This window comes from Pundamilia nyererei, unplaced genomic scaffold (assembly GCF_000239375.1).
Source record: "Pundamilia nyererei isolate P.nyererei 1_Seehausen unplaced genomic scaffold, PunNye1.0 scaffold00059, whole genome shotgun sequence".
NCBI classification, from domain to species: domain Eukaryota; kingdom Metazoa; phylum Chordata; class Actinopteri; order Cichliformes; family Cichlidae; genus Pundamilia; species Pundamilia nyererei.
Window position 1 is genome coordinate 1,363,673 of NW_005187460.1, and position 17,823 is coordinate 1,381,495.

Here is a 17,823-nt window from a genome sequence, read left to right on the forward strand (position 1 = left end):
CTGTATGTTTTACGTCCAATGGATGATGATCTGATTAGTCGAATAATCGCAAAAATAATCGGTGACTAGTCGACTATCAAAATAATCGTTTGTGGCAGCCCTAGTGTGCAAAGATGTGTGCATACGTTTTTCAGTTGTCTTTAGGTTTTTTTCTGGAAGCTATTAGGAAGGCATTGTGGGTTTAGCATGTTGGTGCTCTTAAGTTGAGCCTGCCGCTCTTTAGTCTACACACTCTACAAGACCAACAGATTCTAACACAAATAATGTGTTCGCACTACATCGAAACAAAAATCTCAAAACCTCGGGTTGTACCCTGCACTTTTAGTTTACGGTCTTGAGGATTTAAATGTCGACAACTCAAGCTGAAAACCATCTGCCAATGGCCTATTGTTTCACACTAGTTCGATGGCCTTTTCAAAGCATGAGTGAAACAGGATGGAAATGTGCACTGATTTCATTTCAACCTTCCTGATTCCTTAGGTCCCCAGCAACACACCCGGCAAGTGTCAAGTTCATCAGATAAACGGCTGGTATGAAAAAGCAAAGATGACACTGACACACAGACATACACACAGAGATTCTTCATTTCTTATGAGCTACAAAAGCATCCAGCATCTATATCCAGCCTACACTAAGAAATGAATAAATAAATTACAGCTAGAAACAGTGTTTTAAAAAAAGGACATAGTAAAAATAAATTAGCCTGGAAAAAAATAAAAATAAAATCATATATACATTTGAAAGTCAAGTTGCTTGAACCACAAATGTGAAACTGCACATAAAACCTTCAGCTTTTTTTCCCCCTGCCAAGCCTAAGCTGCTGCAGGCGACAGCGATATGAGCCACTGCCTGGCAACAAGCGCTCCCGGAGGCCCGAGGTGAGCAGTCAGGTGGAGATAGAATGCGCCCTGAAGTGCTGACAGTGCTGACATTAGTCTGGTTGTAGAAGTTCAACAATAGGACTTCAAAAAAAAAAAAAAAAGAAAGAACAGAAAAAAGAAAGATGAGCTTGGGCAAGTAACACATAAGTTTCCAATTAAGCAGCTAAGTGAGGATTTTAAAGCATGTCTTTAAACCATGGGTTCAAGAGTACTTCGTAACTATATAAATGACTTGCTTATTGCCTTTACTGAATGTTTTTTTTCCTTAACCTCTATGTCACAAAAAAAGTACCAAAACATAGAAAAACAACAACCACAGTGCTGGAGATTATACCTAGGTATGTAATTGTGAAACACAGGTTTTCTGAGCTCTCTTTCAAATATTGTTTGACAACAAAACTTTCTTCCCTTTCTTAACAGAGAGAAGAGAACTGCTGTCTCATCTCACTTCAGAGATCTGCATTATTTTTTTTAAACCACAGCAGCCACAAGTGAAATAGAAGGAGCTGCTGTGAACATTTTTTATATTTAAAGAGAGAAAAAAAGACAGTACATTTGTCTTGTCAACAGCAGCCTTCAAAAACATCCTGCGATTAGGTAACGGCACACTTTGATGAGCTAAACCTCAATATCATGCAATTTTTATAAACTCAATTGCCAACAACTTCAATAATATCACTCAATCAGTTCAACACATGCCCTTAGCTGACTCTGAGGCAGGCAGGCTGTGTCCAAAGAGCAGCAACAAGAAGGCCCCGTATTATAAACTGTAGCTCAGATTGTGAGCCTGACCAAACCATGCAAACACAGAGCTCCCATAAACTTGGTTATTAATTCATAACTGTAATCACGTAATTTTTTTCTCTAACTGGCTGATACGGAACCTGCTGAGTGCAGCTGCCGAGCTAAATTTAGCAGGTGCTGCTTGTTTCAAAGGCATCAGTGGGACTTGTGTCACGTAGGATCATGGGAGAAGGGAGATGCTCCAGTTAATGTGAGCTGGTGTCAGCCACCAACCCACTTGAGGAGCAGAGCGAAGCGTCAAAATAAAGTAAGTAAGAAACATTTGGTCCCTAAGCAGGATGAAGGATGTCTCCCTCAATGAGAGCTGTCGCTTAGCATCTTGGGCTACGTCCACACTAATAGTTTTCTCTCCGTTTTGGCCTCCCGTCCACACTGAGACGGCGTTTTCCCCGAAGGAAAATGCAGCATTTTCGACTTGTGCGTCGCAGTTTGGACAGCAAAAACAGAGACTTTCTAAAACGATGATACGTGTTAGTCATATGGTGCAGTCATGTGACCAATTAAACTAAGATAGCAGAGGGCATTATACAGCAGTTGTTTTGTTTTGTTTGCTCTCAATTTTGACAGCCCTATTAAAGATGAATATCAGTTTGTACATGCTTCAGATAGCTATGATGCAAAATTCAGAGTTGATTCTCACTATAGGTGTGAATGTGAACATGAATGGTTGTCTCTGGGTGTCAGCTCTGTGACAGACCTGTAACTGGTCTAGGGTGACCTGCGACTTTAATGTGCGCTAAATAATATTTGTATTTGATTTAGGGCTGCACGATTTTGCATAAAATGAGAATCACGATTTTTTGCCTTAGAATTGAGATCACGATTCTCTCACGATTTTCTTTTCCAGTATAAATATTTATTGCACTTATTAACTGCACATCAACTTCGCAACAGTTGAGACTGAACATAAAAACAACAAATGTCTCACGTTTTGTTGTTGCTGCAAAATGTACTGCTTGAAATTCCGTCTCCACCGTTGCTCGACACTGCGTGTATAGAGCAGGTAGTGCAACAATAGAAAAATAGTTGCGGGACGGCACTGTGTAGCGTTTGTCTAGGGTGTTGATCATTTTCCTAAATCCCTCGTTTTGCACAGTGTTGATGGGAGCCATATCTTTGGTCAGGTGATAAGTAATAGCCTCCGCAATTTCTTAGTGCCTGCGGGAGTTCGACGGGTATAGGGAAGCGCTGTATAAGGTTCCAGTTATTGATGTTTGGGTGGTTGACCGGGACGGATTTTCTCCTGTCACTTTCTCGTCATCCCTGACGTGCTCTCCGTTGTTTTTTCCCTGCTAATTTTAGCATCACACGGCACAGCTTCTGTATCACGTGGTATAAGGCTCCGCCCTTGTCATTTGTTGAGCAGGAAGGGTGAGCGCTTGTTTTCATGCAGATTACGTCCCGGATCAAAATGCGGTACAATCACCGTCGTCCTTTTTTTTTTTTTTTTTTTTTTAAATCGTTGTCATTTGGAAATGAGATCGCACATAAGTATGAATCGAGATCGCGATTTTCTAACGATTAATCGTGCAGCCCTAATTTAATTCACTGCTGAATTTGTAAGTTTGCTCACTTACAAAGATATGAATGGTCTGTAATTTTGAAAACATATCCTCCAAGGGTTACAAAGTCGTAAGATGTTTCTTGTAGTTGGTCACCATGTTTGCACATATCTCCAGGGGGATTTTGAACCACTCCTCTTTATTGTAACTCCTCAAGTCCTTTATCTTTCTTGATTTTGCTAATGTTACTATGACCAAACAACTCTTTCTCCTCATCTCTGCAAGTACATAAATTCTTTGTGTAGATGTATGCACTTTGACTACGAGAGCTATCTGGAGATCCGGGGATGAAATATGGAGCATCTTGAAAACTTCTCTCTCTAATCTATTTCCATGCTGCAGCAGCTGATCCTGAACAAATTGGGAACTGCCTCAAATCTTTGAAACTTGATTTTCTTTACATTTTTTTTTACCCCACTTACTTTCAAGATCTTTAAAAAAAAAAAAAGAAAGAAAGAAAGAAAGAAAAAAAAAAATCACAGGTATCCACAAACTTATTCCCCATGATGACCCCTGAACCTGGTAAATCAATAACAAAAACAACAGCAATATTAAGCAATGAGATCAACAGATCCTAGAAGCCAATTCAGGTTGCACTTGTCACTGCTTAAAGAGACTGCAATCACTCACCTAATCTGAAACAGCTGATCCTAATTTTAGGGATTTGAAGGTGTAAAACTAGTCTGTGTATATCAACTTATTTCAATGTGACTTGTCAAATATTTCTTCATTACTGTTCATTTGAATGAAGAAAATGAACAGTGATTTTAAGTCTCTGTTAGTGTATAGCACCTTTCTTAATAGGCACTGATTCAATGAAGATCTTGATCAAATAAATCACAAAAAAAGCAGTCTTAATGGGATGTACTTTTAACAAATGTGCAACACGAATATGCTATGAATCTGTAGTGGCAAAGCACTGCTCATGATAAGGACACCGTTCAATAAGCTCAGCTCTGTTGTGGAATTACACCCTCCTGTCAGAACAACAGGATTAGAGCTTGGTGTCCCTCTTAAAACCAGACACACACTCAGACACAAAAAAGGCAACACACACTGCACATAGACCAAGGGCAGTCTAACAAAAGCAGGTGTAAAACTGGTTGAAAATGTGGAGTGGAGATGGAGAGGAAACTCAATAGATGAACTGTCAAAACTGCACACGCTGCTGCCGTGGATGTGTAAATGCCTCACTGCCCCTCACTGTACCACTAAAGAGGAGGGGGGTGCTACAAACGATGAGGCAGGCTTGTGCGTTGTGTGTGAGAGTTGGGGGAAGGGGTGCTAGACGGCAGTCACTGGGCACAGAGCCAGGAATGCCATCGCTGCAAGCCAAACAAGAGAACGGCGAGCACTCGGGAGAAGGCTTGCTAACAACCGCAGCAGCAGCAGCCGCAGCCGCAGCAGCAGCCGCCACAGCTATGGCAGCGCGTGTAGCGCCCTCTGCTCGCCTGCACGCCGGGCGACGCAGCTTTTCAAGCCTGCTGATCAGTCACCGCACTCAGCAGGTTTTCAAATGCAAAAACCTCAAGCGCATTGGAAAGAAAAGAGAGAAAGAAAAGGAGCAACTTTTTGTCAGTAATACGCTCAGATTGTGTGAAGGTTTAAAATCTGCTGGGTAAGCACTTACAACGTCTTTGTGCTCTGCAAAGAGGATTGCACTCTGTAAACTACTTGAAGCTATTCTCAGTGTAGCCATGTTAATGCTTTCTGACCCGGACTAATGACGGGGGAAAAGAGAAACTTGTGCTGCACTCCTGGTGCTATGTAGAGGCCCTAAAATAACTTGTATGGACAAACTCCAAAAGCACACAGCGTCAGCTGCTCCAAAAGTAAAGGGAACACGTTCACAGGGTTAGGGTGCATGTTGACAATTTCTTTTCTTTTTTTCCCCCAACAGATCAAAGAAAATCCTCAACAAATGCTTAATTAAAATGCAATCATGCAGCTCTGTCACAGTTTTTTCACATTGTTTCAGATTTTTATTTCTGAAAGGGGCAATTAGGAAAACACTTTCATGCAGTATTTGTCCAGAAAAAAAACAAAACAGCTACTACTTCAAAAGAAAAAAAAGAAAAAAAAAGAAAAAAAAAAAGAACAAATGAACGAAATAGAATAAGAGGTTGTTTCTTACTGAAAATGATAGAAATAACAGAACCAAGATATGATAATAATTTCCTCTGGGATACATTTCTTAAGAAATACTTGAACTCAAGCAAACCAAATATGTGGGGGGCTTTTTGGGTTTTTTTTTTAAAGGGGAGATAAAATTACTCAAAAACATCTTGCAAGACAAAAGTAGAGTTTTGTGTGTGAAATCAATTAACTGCCTTCATAAGAAATCAAGCTCATCATTTCCACTGAAGACTCCAAGCGAGCATCTGATCGCTGACACAGAAAACAAGCCGCCAAACCAAATGACATAATCTGGCAAAAGCAACCCCTCATCCCTCCAGTCCAGCTCTAAGCAAAATAACCCGTGAAGACTTCTGAACTGAAAGTGAGGCTGTGACCTAAGCTGTATAGTAATCACAGCATTTAGTAGTCTGTTTTTGTTATCAAGCCCCCCTTTGGCGCCTCTATGTGAATACTAACTGCCTCTTTCAGGAGGACTGGGTGCTGACCGGGGGCCCCAAACCTGGCAGGGACAGAAAAGACCTCCAGCCCGCTTCTCTTAACCCTTTGCCAGGTCCAAACACACACACACAAATTAAGGACTCCAACACATTAGTAAAACAAGCGGACCTCAAAGCTTGCATCAATCTGCCCTCTACATGCATCGGGGTACTGGTATCCCCAGCATCAGCCGCACACACTGTCTTCTAATGGAGAGTGTGTGTGTCCCTACAGGATGTCAAGCTGCAGGAAAAAGCCAGGTACAGATAACTGGTGCATCTTAAGGGTTACACTGGTCTCTGATGGGAAACAAAGAACTGAGAAGAGATTTCCAACACATATACTGTATAAATTATTGAGCAGTCTGGGAGCAATTTCAACCACAGCGCCGGGGTTATAATCAAAGCATTGAAAGGGGGAGAGTTTTTGCATCTAAAAGTAGGCAGAAAGTGAGGACCAGCAGTTACCAACTATTTTTTTAAAAAGCCGAGCGGATGAGGATGCATGAGGTGCAAGCAGCAGTCCTAGTAAATGAAACAGAGAGCGGCCGTACAAGGGCATGAGTACAATAGGTAAAACCCTGGTGGCTAATGCGTTTAAACCCAGTCAGGTGATGCAAGCTAGATCCAGCCACCTCTCTGTGCAGCACCGAGGATATTTCGGCTTTAATGCTCGTGTCAACTCTCTTGCACGGCAGCGCAACAACAAGCGTCCCACCAATGTCTGCCAAGCTGCTACACATACGACAACTCGACAAGCGACAACACAGGGCGCCCTTGAATCACCGCAGCTGTGCAGCCACGATGTTTTAATGACGAGCTAGCTCAAGTTAGGAACATACTATGAAGAAAACCTCCGTGCTAACCTCAGCGACCGCGCTAGAAGTTAAAATAAGCTCCAGTGTGCACTCGACAAATGCGATATATACAAAGGGGGGGGGGGGGGGGTTAAGCAGCACTCACGAAGAAGACAGCACTGATGTCAAAGTGGGCTGAGCTGAAAATATTTTGATTCCCAGCTGCCATGTTTGCTATCGAAACTCGCCACATTTCCCCCCCAACAAGAAACAAAAACGCGACAAGGCACATCTCCGTCGCGGTAAACCTCACGGACTCGGTGATAAATCCTACCGTGAAGCGTTCAGTCGGTTCTCAGCAGCGGCGGAGCCTCTGCAGCCATTTTGTAGTAACTGACCGGAGCAGGAGCTCGAGACGGTTGAATCGGTGGTAACGGGGAAGGGGGGCGGAGCTCCACCTTGCCATGTGATCTTCAACAACAAAACAAACTGGTCCCACTTCACATCGCTCCGCCCAGGCGTTTCCATGACAACTGCAGCTCCTCCATCACTCCCCTCTCTGTGCTGCTAATACGCTTCAGCTCGCAGCCGTGCGTGGACTCGCCTCCCTTCACCTCCCCCACCTCTCCTACCTCCCCTTTTCCTCACGGTATACGGTGTAGATTCAACGAAGAAAGTACGCACATATAAAAGTCAGTAAGCTCCGTGTAAAACGTGAACTGTTGGGGGGGAGGGATAATAAGAAACATAACAGCGTTTCAGCAGCGCTGGCACCTGCGCTGTGTTTTAACGCCAACAGAGGGCACAGTTTGTTTTACAAACCAGATAGCCTCGTCATAGTCGTAATATACATTCGCACTATGAAGCGGTGAGAGTTTTATTTATTTATATATTTTAATCTTTCTGCTGTTAAAACCAGTTCAGCAGGGAAACGTAACAGAACATGCAGTACAAATGATATAGGAATGGATGTGTCCAGTTTAAGCAACCAAAGAGAGAAACACTGTGCATCACAGCATTTATCTGAGAGCTTTAAGATTTAAGCTTGTAATAGGTTTGTGAAAATATGCAAAATCTCTTTATGAATTATGTTTTTTTATGTGCATTTCAGGTTTGTTTTTCGTTAGTAAGTTTCCAGAGAAGATGGGTGTATTCATCAAGGGTCATAAGAAGGTCATAAGAAGAGTTAAGATAACATTGTTATAGAGGCATGTAGACATCTCTGTCCGAATAAACATGTGCACTAAATGCAGTCATGCATTCCTTTCCTATGGAAGCTTTTCCCCACTGGAAAAAAAGCCATCCATAACTTGAAATTTGGGGTTGCTATCTCAAACTTTTAACACAATAACTTAGAATTTTAAGCCATTTTCTCAATTTTGAGTTATTTTCTCAAAAGTTTGAATCTGTAAGTTGAAAAGTTGAGATATCTAACTTGAAATTTTGACTTGATGGCAATTTATTTGTTTTGTTTTTTTGTGTGTTTGTTTGTTTCTTTGGTGCTCAGGAATCAATCTTCCATATTTTCTGCCCTATCTTAGTCTTATCTCAGTTAGGTATAATCTTTTTTTCACACTTAATACAATAACTTTGGTACTTAACAACCTGTAATGATGAGAAAATTGACCTTGCAAGACACTCAATGAGATAAACAGCATGTTGTAAAGGGAGGTTTTAATCTGTGTAGACTGTGCAGACTGACAGTACCCGTTTTTAAGAAATAATTATAAGATTAATAATAATAATTGTTTCAAGTCAATACTGATTGACGCAGTTAAAATAAAGTGATTAAACTACAATGTGCAGTTACATGAGATGTTTTTATTTACTCTATTTCTAAAATTACAGCATGATTTGCTTTCCTCTTTGGGATAAATTTAGCAGCACTGAAAATGTGCGTTTCATTTTTAGGGAAATAAAACAATTGTGGTTTAATTTGGCTACATGAAAACATCAAAATATTAAGTAAGGCTTTGATTAAATATATAGTTGTAAGGTGTAAATCAGGAGAACTTGGAAAGTTTATTATAGACATTATTTTTGAGGTGAATGACAGTGATGATTGATAATACAAATGCACTAGAATATAGATCTAGCATGTTTATGTTGCCAATTTTGAATGTTTTTCTAATACACAGCCAGGATTTTGGTCATTTAGTGTGAGAAATTCCCCGTGCGCGTGACTCAAAGGAAATCTTATGTTTTCCATCAAACTGAAGAGAAACAAATATGACTGGAGTGCCTTCTGAGTCAATTCGTCTCCACTCAGTGAGTCAGTTCTGGGCCTGAATAAATGCCCTCCTATCTCACTGGCAGCCACAAAAGACCACTCCGCTTGAGTATCTGTGGCATCTGAAAAGAGTCTGAAAACATCAAATGGAGAACGCCCACATGAACTAACCATAATTCTGACTACAAAGCAGGTTGATCGCCACCGTGTGCTCACAATTACAGCACCATCTGTACTTGCTGTCAGAGCCATATAGATTACAGTGTCACCCACATCTGGATAATCGCAGAAAAATGCATTACAGTGACGGTGGCAAAACACAATTAGTCAGTCTACAAGATGATCGAGTGCAAGGGGAGTATGTGGAGAGGGAGACACTAATCACACGCCATAGTGATGAATCTTCTGTGTGTCATGGCAGTAGATAATAATCCATCGCCTGAATCCTTTTCCGAGTTTGTGCGTAGTGTGTGTGTGTGTGTGTGTGTGTGTGTGTGTGAGCATGTATGCATGTGAAGAGGGGAGATCTCCTTGAACAGCTGCCACAAAAAAAAAGTTTATGCTCCCTGTGGGAAGATATTCTCACCAATTATTACATTTAAAATGACTGAACGATTTCTCTAACAGCATACTGTGACCCTGCTTTTATGCCATGCTTGTTCCTCGTACTACTTCCTAAATTTCAGCACAGTGCCATGAAGTCGACATCTGCGATTTGTTATGAAATGTCTTAACCACTAAAGTATTGTAGATCATAGATTCATGCAATCCCTTTAGTTGCTTACTAAACCAATGCAAATTAAGATGGCGGCCGTAAACACGATGGCTACTAAAAGCGAGCATGTCATCATTGCCTTTTTGAACATGTTAGTTTAAAGTAGCATCTAAGTAGATTTGCAGAACTGCTAGCATAACTGCAGAATCAGCAGGAGTGCTAATAATTAATCAGGAATGGTCAGAAAGGGGCGGAAACCTTAAGCATTGCTCAGGGCAGTGGTTCCAAAAGTGTACATGGATGGAGGTTATGAAAAATAAGAAGTAAAAAAAAATACTTTGGTGCACCTTTGAGCAGAATTCATGCCTCATCCTTTATTAATTGGTAATAATTGCTAAAAAGTTATGGGAAATTGGGGGTAAGCTTTTTTTTTCAGTTTCTACAGTGAGGCAGGCTGCAAAGTCACTTTACTCTGACATTTGAATACTTCAAGCATGAACCAGTATAAACTTGGCATATCTCAGCGTGGCGTGCAGTGTGTCCTAAAAGAAATGTGAGTGAACTGGACAAGCAAAGGAAAAAAGAAGGAGTGACACACCACTAAATTTCTATACTAGATAAAGAGTATCTTAAAATCATATCCTTAAGAAATACAACAAATTTGCAAGTTTTGGTTCAAACTGTTGTCAGTATCTGTCATCAGGAGGTCAGGAGAGAGGTTCAACAGTGTGTGTATACAGCCATCTACGAAACACAGTGGAGGCTCTACCATGGTTTGGGGCTGTATTTAACCCAGTGGTATTGAGTATCTTGTCAAAACTGATGGAAGAATGAATGCAGAAAAGTACAGTCATATTGTGATCCATCATGGAATGCATCTGATTGGCAGCATGACAATGGACGATGACCCCAAACACACTGCCAATGCAGTAAAATCATACTTGGATAGAAACACACAGTCCTGCATTATGAGCTCATGTACCACTGCCTGTTTTCAGCTTAGCTTGTTTTTGTCATGTCATTTTGAGTTTTGTATTCCACCTAAAATCTCCTATGATTTCATTCTCAGTTTTAGATTATCATTATTGTTTATTGTTAACTCCCCGAATCTTAGTTTTCCTGCTCACCTGTGCTGTTGTTGTCTAATCTCCTTTTCTGTGTTGGGGGTTCATTTGTTTTTGATACTTCCTGTTTTACTTTGGTATCTTCTGTCTCTTGTGTCTTGTTTTCCAGTTTTGTGTCCCCTGTCTCATCATCTTGTATTACTTTCAGCTGTGTCTTGTTTCCCTGGTGTTTCCCATATCCCTGATTACCTCATGTATCCATTTAAAGCCTCAGTTTCCCATAGCTCTTTGTCAGATTGTAGTGTTGCCTACTAATGTATTTCCCCTGCTGTTTGTTACTTTGGATTCGTTTTCAGACTTCTCATTGTTGCATTTTACATTTGGGTCCATGCCCACACCTATCCCTAACAAAATAGAGTTTGTACAATGATTTTCAAGTTCATTGTACAAACTCAGTTTTTGCCTAATGTAAAGTATTTCTATTTATTTTTGCCCGTTTCCCATTTCCCTACTCAAAATATTTTTACACAGTACTATATGTGCTGTTATGCAATTAGCAGAATACAAAGAAAAGAAAAACAACAAATGCATCTCAGTATGTTGTGATCCATACAAGAGAATCTGACCTTGCTGTCTCTGCATTAACAGCACTGATCAATACACACAGACAGGCAGTGTGTATGTGAGAAATTCAATTATCACCTCGGCCAGCTGAGATGGCCTGTCTGGGTGCGACTGAAGTTCAATGGTTAGACTGTTACCAGCCTGCCCCTGTGGGAAAGGCGGAGGGGTCAATCAAGGTGTCATTTTAAACTATGGGAAGAAGCGGGACTTTGAGACCTCCAGGGAGCAGGGGTTAGAGGTTTTACTTGAATTAAAAACACAACCTAAGATGTAGTCACATACAGATGGGTCGGTGTGCTGTCGTAAAAGCCTTATTCATGTATTTGCATGTTAGCACAGCAACTTCTAAACAACTGCACATTTCATGCACAACAATATTACATGTTTTCTTCACGATTGTGTAAGACAGCCATTTGTTTTTTATGTTTTTATTCTGTGCTTCTCCCCAGTGCTTTCTGCATCCAATAAAGGAGAATTAGATGACTCTAATGAAGGGATATTTTCTCAGAATTTATTTTGTACATTATCATTAGAAAAATACCGCAAACGCAGCTTGAACCAAAGCTTGTTCAGACAAGCATGGCAAATCAGTTTGTTGACAGAATGAAGGTCTCTCTTTAAGAGTCGCTGTCGTTTTAACACTTCTGTCACTGATGCTTGTGTCCCAAATAAGAAAAGGCTGCGACTAATTTACGGGGGGTATCTCTATACTGCATTTCATAGACTGTAATTGAACGAGAGACAAGTGATTGTGCTATGCAGCTAATCAGATGTGTGCTGTGTGGGTGGGCATTAACCCCCCGTACAGACTGTATTCCTTTTGCAGCTCGGCGTTAATCAGATTTATGGCGTGCGTAAACATAATTGTGTGTCTTTATGGATTCAAATGATTCAGCTGAACAATTAATCTCTGGTAAACATTAATTTGCTTTCTCAGTGCTGTTTGTCTTTGCTGTCTTTCTTCTAACCCCCCCCCCAACGTGGCAGTTTCTGCATTCACTCGAGCCCACGAATATGGCGCGCAGGCTCTCTGTCTCGCATTGGGGAAAGATGGAGGGGGAGGAGAAGATGGCACAGCGATATGCTATGAAAGCTTGTCAGTTCGTCATCCTTCAAAGTCAGTGCGTCCCATTGCTGCCTTCACCTGCCAAGGTCACTCTGCTGATGTTTCAGGTGGTGGTGGTGGGGGCGGAGAGACTCACAAAGACCATTACCCCACCAACAAAGCTATGATTACTTCTATTTTCATTTGAGATGAGATTAAAGTCCTTGGGAGGTGGGGGTATCAATCTGTTGTAACTTAATGAGTCTTCTTTAGTGAGCAAACAGACGCTCGGGCCAACAGTGGCCACGGTCGATATCTGTCCGCCACTCATGATTGTATGCACAGAAAAGAGAGACTACAGGCTTAGAGAGGGAGGAAAGGAGAAGGGAAGGGACAACCAGTCTTGTTTTTAAAGCTGTCATATCGTAAACTAACTTCCAATTAACAAAAGTATTACACGAAACAATGATGTAAACACATTATCCATTACTTCAGTTTCTGCTTTATTACTACTGGGACCACGAAAGTGTTTAGTTTGGTGGATTAATACTGTACACACGCGCACGCATCATCTCCTCTTCTCCCCGCAGCATCCACACGTCAGAGTGATGAATGTCTCCTTCCTGCGAGTGACCTCCAAGGTCAGCAGTAGCGGTGGGGGGGTAAAATGCGGCCCATTTCCCTCCCGGCAGCAACAGCAAGGTAACAGCTCAGGCATAATTCACCATCGCTTGGCCGCTGCTCTAATCGCAAATGTAATCAAACTGGCTGGGACTCTGCAGGCTCTGCTGAGCTAGGCTGGACTGCGCCCGGGTGGGGTGGGCTGAGCTGAAAAAACAGGGAGGGATGTTTTTGAAGCTGGAGCACGCTCTCTGTAGTCTTCTGATGGAACAAAGAGTATGCATGCCGGTGTAAGGTGCACACAGAGCCGTAACACCTGTCCCATTATTGACGCAGGCAGCACGCTGATCGACCACAAGCAGCGGGAACATATCAGAGCACTGCAAAGCAAAACACGTGCCACACTTGTGCCACCTCTGCCTGTAAATGAAACACAAGCATGCCATCGTGCACAGAGCCAGCGATAGTGGCCTAATGAATACAGGCAGCTTTGCAGTCGGTAGCATCCCCTCACTGGAGATATATTATCTAGGCCACAGCATCAATCTTCCTGTCAGCAGCCACTGCAGCCGCTATCTGTGCCTCGCCATCATAAACACATATATTATTCATGAATTAGCATTATTGTCCACTTAATTATTCATCAGGTCTTAATTATCCGGCAGATAATCTATTCCAGGTCGTGGGAAATTAGATAAGGAAAGATAACGTTGTTGCTAGGCTCTAACCATCTTTAGTGCGAGTGTGGAGAGCTTTCCACTCGAGTGGTTTTTATGATGGGTGCATTAAACGAGTTTTGGGAGCATTATTGGTAAAATTGGGGGGAAAAGAGGGGATAAAGCAGGAGAGTCAGTGAGGTGAAATAGTCTGAGATGTATTTAGATTGATGGGGCAATAAGAAGTAGTTTTTAAAAAGGATGATGTATTGCAATTAGCACCCTGAGGAGTGCGTGATAATGAGACCATTAATTTCAAAGATCTCCTGTCACCTATTGTTGAGACTATAAACGGAGTGTACAGAGGGAGCCTAAAAAATTTACCTCTCTTTGTACTGCTGTAATCAAAACCTCATCGCTTCTTCATGTGCTTCCCCTTTCAAAGTCAACGCTGCTGTCCACCAGCTCTGGCCATGTTCTCACTCCTGTCACCTCATCTACCCTCCTCCTGCAGACGCCTACCTTACCCTCTCCTTCCCTCCTTGTTTTCTAGTCAAAGCACACACACACCACAGAAGACGATGAATCATTCATAGGAGCACATAATGCCCTCAGCCCTCTCGCCAGAGACAGAGAGAGAGGGGAGGGCAGACAGAAAGACAGTGGGAGAAGAGGATTATGAGAGTGAAGCTGGAAATGAAATGGGTTAAGATGTAAGACAATACAGTGTGCGATAGATTAAGCAGATGGATTAGATTAAAAGCATGTTATTGGGAGGCCGGTTAAGACATTTGACAATTTAATAAGCTCTGACTGACTGATATGGATGATTTTCATAGGGTGTATAAGACAGTTTTTCTTTCATGTATTTTTAATCATATCTGGACTAAAGCACTTTTCCTTTTCTACTTAATTGACGTGTCTGTCTGCTTATGTAGCTACAGTGTTCATGAACAGAGTAAGTATGAAGTCGTTTGATCACAGAGCTGCAGCACTTTGTAAGTCAAAGAGGGACCACATTGAATAAAGACAGTAAAACAAAAAAGATGTGCAGGGGAATAATGATGTTATCCCCTGCTGAAAATTTGCTCACTTACAAAGAAATGAAGAGTCTCTAACCTTTATAGTAGTTTCATTCTAATGAAGAGACAGAATAACAAACAAAATTATAGAAAAATGTGTGTTACATAAAGTATTAAATTGATTTTCATGCCATTGAGTGGAATAGCTATTTGATCTCAAAGCAAAACATGACTTGCGGTAAGATGTTTCTTGTAGTTGGTCACCAGGCTTGCAGATCTCAGGAGGGATTTTGGCCCACTCCTCTTTACATAAACTCTCTAAATTCTTAAGGTTTCTTGGCTGCTGTTTGGCAGCTTGAATCTTCAGTTCCCTCCACTGAGGTCTGGAGACTGGCTAAACCCCTCCATGACCTTACTGTGCTTCTTCTTTAGCCACTCCTTTGTTGTGTTGGTGGTGTCTCATGGATCACTGCAATGATGAAATAACTATTTACAACCCATCTTCAGTATTCTGGTTAAGGGAAGGAGGTTACGGAGGAAGGAACTACTAATTAGTCAAACATGCTGAGCCAGCTGTTTTCATATGAAATATATGAATAAATCATTTTGTTCAAGGCATTTAGAAAATGTTCAGAACACCGCACTTCTAAAAAGATAAAACACTTTATTTAATGTAAATTTTATTTAAAAAAGACCAACTAATGTTCAAAACCAGGAAGGTGTTTTTAAAAGTTCATATTAATGAAATATATTTATTAAATGTAGTTTTAAAGTAATAGAAGCATTCTTCTTTAAATATCCTTGAGATTTATCTGTAGCTTGAGTGGTATCCATATCTGGCAAGGTATGTTTGATATGAGGTCCAGGAGTTGACATTGTATGTCTCTGTTTATCCATGACTTATTTATTATTTATTTATATCGTTTCATAATAAGTAAGCACTGTGAAAAAGTCTTGAGCCACATCTTATTTCTTTGTGGTTTAATGAGAAAATGAGAAAAAGGTGCTGCGATTCATTGAAACTTCTGCAAACATACTTGGAAATACGGTATATAAGGCAAAAAGAGAGTTTGTAGGATTCTCACAGTCACAATGTGAGCTCTGTTAGGTGAGCTGATCCCATACTAGTTCAATAATGTTGATGTCCAGGGCTCTGGGGAGGCCAATCCATGACTGATAGTGTTCAACTGTGTGTTTTTCTGTTTTTCTGTCACTTTTTCTGACAGTGTGTTTTGGATTACTGTCGAGCTAAAAAATGAAGCTATTGCCGATCAAATGCTTTCCAGATGGTTTTGCGCAGTGGATCAAAATCTGATGGTACTTTTCTGCATTCATAATTCCACCAATTTCAACCAGATCCCCAAAACCACTGGCCGAAATCCAGGTCCCAAACCAAATACTCAAACCAGATTTTCAGTCCATTTCTTGTGAAATTTGGCATACCCCAGCCTTTTCTCCCTGTTTCTTTTCCTTAAAAATTGCTTCCTGACAACCACACTTCCACTGAGACCATTTCTGATGAGGCTTCAGTGAACAGCGGATGAATCATCTGAAGGGCCAGTTGCATCTCTCAGATCCTGCGACAGATCTGAATTTTTCCTATTTCATAGGGACATGACTTTAAAATAATATTCATGTGCTGTAAATACTTATTTAGGCCCGTCATTTCATCTTTTGTCTGCCATTTGTCCAGTTTCTTCGAATATTTTGAGGAAAAACTGCACAACTTGCTGAGATATGACAAGTTTTCAGCTAATAGGTCTTTGGGAATCCCCATGTCGGTGCAAAAGTTTGATGGTTCTGAAAAAGGTCGAAATCTGCTGGCTTATAAGCCTTATAAGACCTTAACTCTGGTCAGCAAGTCTCTCGATCACACATGAATCACTAGTAATGCATTCATTGTTCCCTGTGGCTGTGTGGTGCAAGAGCTGAGTGAAACAACACACAAGTATGTACTGACAGAATGACCACAGACACACATGCTCACAGGGAGGTCTTTGTTTTGTTTTCAGGGGAACTCTGACAATATAAGCAGCAGTTAGAAACTCGAGCCAGACAGGGAGGATTGGATAAAAGATTTTTTAAGTCAACCTTCGTTCATCAGCTCTGTGCGGACTTTCCACTTCTCCGCTATGAAAACCAGAACATCTAAAAAAAAAAAGAATCCAACAGAAAAATGCCAAAAACTGCTGTTCCTAAAGTGGCCACTTGAGGCTGGTTTAAAAAGGGAGTCAATCCTCGGTTTAAAATGTGTGCTTTTGGTGCAGACATAATCATGCTTACTATAGCTAATTTTCCTCTTTGTAATTATTGTTTGGTTATCATTTAGTCTGTACTGAGGCTTTAGTTATGCAGTTTATGAGACAGGCTTGATTTGAGAGAAAGCTAAATACTCTGGTTAATACCTTATGTGGTCACTAGAGGTCACCTTTTTCTGTTTTGATTATGTAATGTAAAGGTATTTAAGGTAGACGCACTTAATCGGCGTCAGGTGTGTCATTAAGAAGGCAAACAGTTTGTGACCGTTGCGCTGTTATGCTAAGTCGATACAGAATAAAGACCAAAAAAAGGACAAGATACATACTGCTGGATTTATTGGACTGTTAACTTAATTCATGCATACCAGTGACATCGCGTCACCCCCTGTTAACGACCACCTCAGTGGCTTCAAGCGTAGGCTTAGCCTCTACAACTCAGTTTCTCCTCTACACCTCACCCCACCTCCCTTACCCCTGTTTAATAAACAGTAAAAAAAAAAAAAAAAGAAATAGCACGAATGCTTTATCAATTCAGCAGCTGCCGAAGTGTTTGTTGGAAAGAAAACCCCTTTGGGTCATGATACTGTAAGATATCCTTACAAATCACTGAATATGCACACATGAAAGCACAAAATGATGTAAAAATTAAAAAACACTATATGAGGTATGTCAGTTATCGCTGTACAAAACACTCAATTATGGTTGTGCCACAGCAGGAAAACAAATACGCTCGCAATCAGCCCCATATGTATATCATATGAGGCATTCATATTAAAGTACTGCATGACATTGGCTGCTAGGGAAATCCAGTAGCTTGCGTGGCAGGCAGAACCTGATGAGTGCTGGAAAGTACCAAAGAGTTACAAGGGTAGAGCAAAGTATGTGCCATTGATGGCAGTGACAAATAGCTTTTCTTTTGGAGCACCCTG

The 17,823-nt window shown here is 41.1% G+C and overlaps 1 protein-coding gene across 9 annotated transcripts in view; it reads right to left on the reverse strand.

Annotated features, from left to right (window-relative positions):
* The window catches only part of tnrc6c1 (trinucleotide repeat containing adaptor 6C1), a 49,117-nt gene extending 41,848 nt beyond the window's left edge, over positions 1–7,269 (reverse strand). For 6 of the 9 annotated variants that reach the window (XM_013911265.1, XM_013911264.1, XM_013911263.1 and 3 more), the window contains exon 1: positions 6,994–7,268. The gene's annotated coding sequence lies outside the window, so the exon portion shown is untranslated. Of the gene's footprint in view, positions 1–6,993 lie in introns of all 9 variants that reach the window. The other 3 variants (XM_013911260.1, XM_013911261.1, XM_013911259.1) reach the window with 1 other exon arrangement.
* Between the last annotated feature and the right edge of the window lie 10,554 nt (positions 7,270–17,823).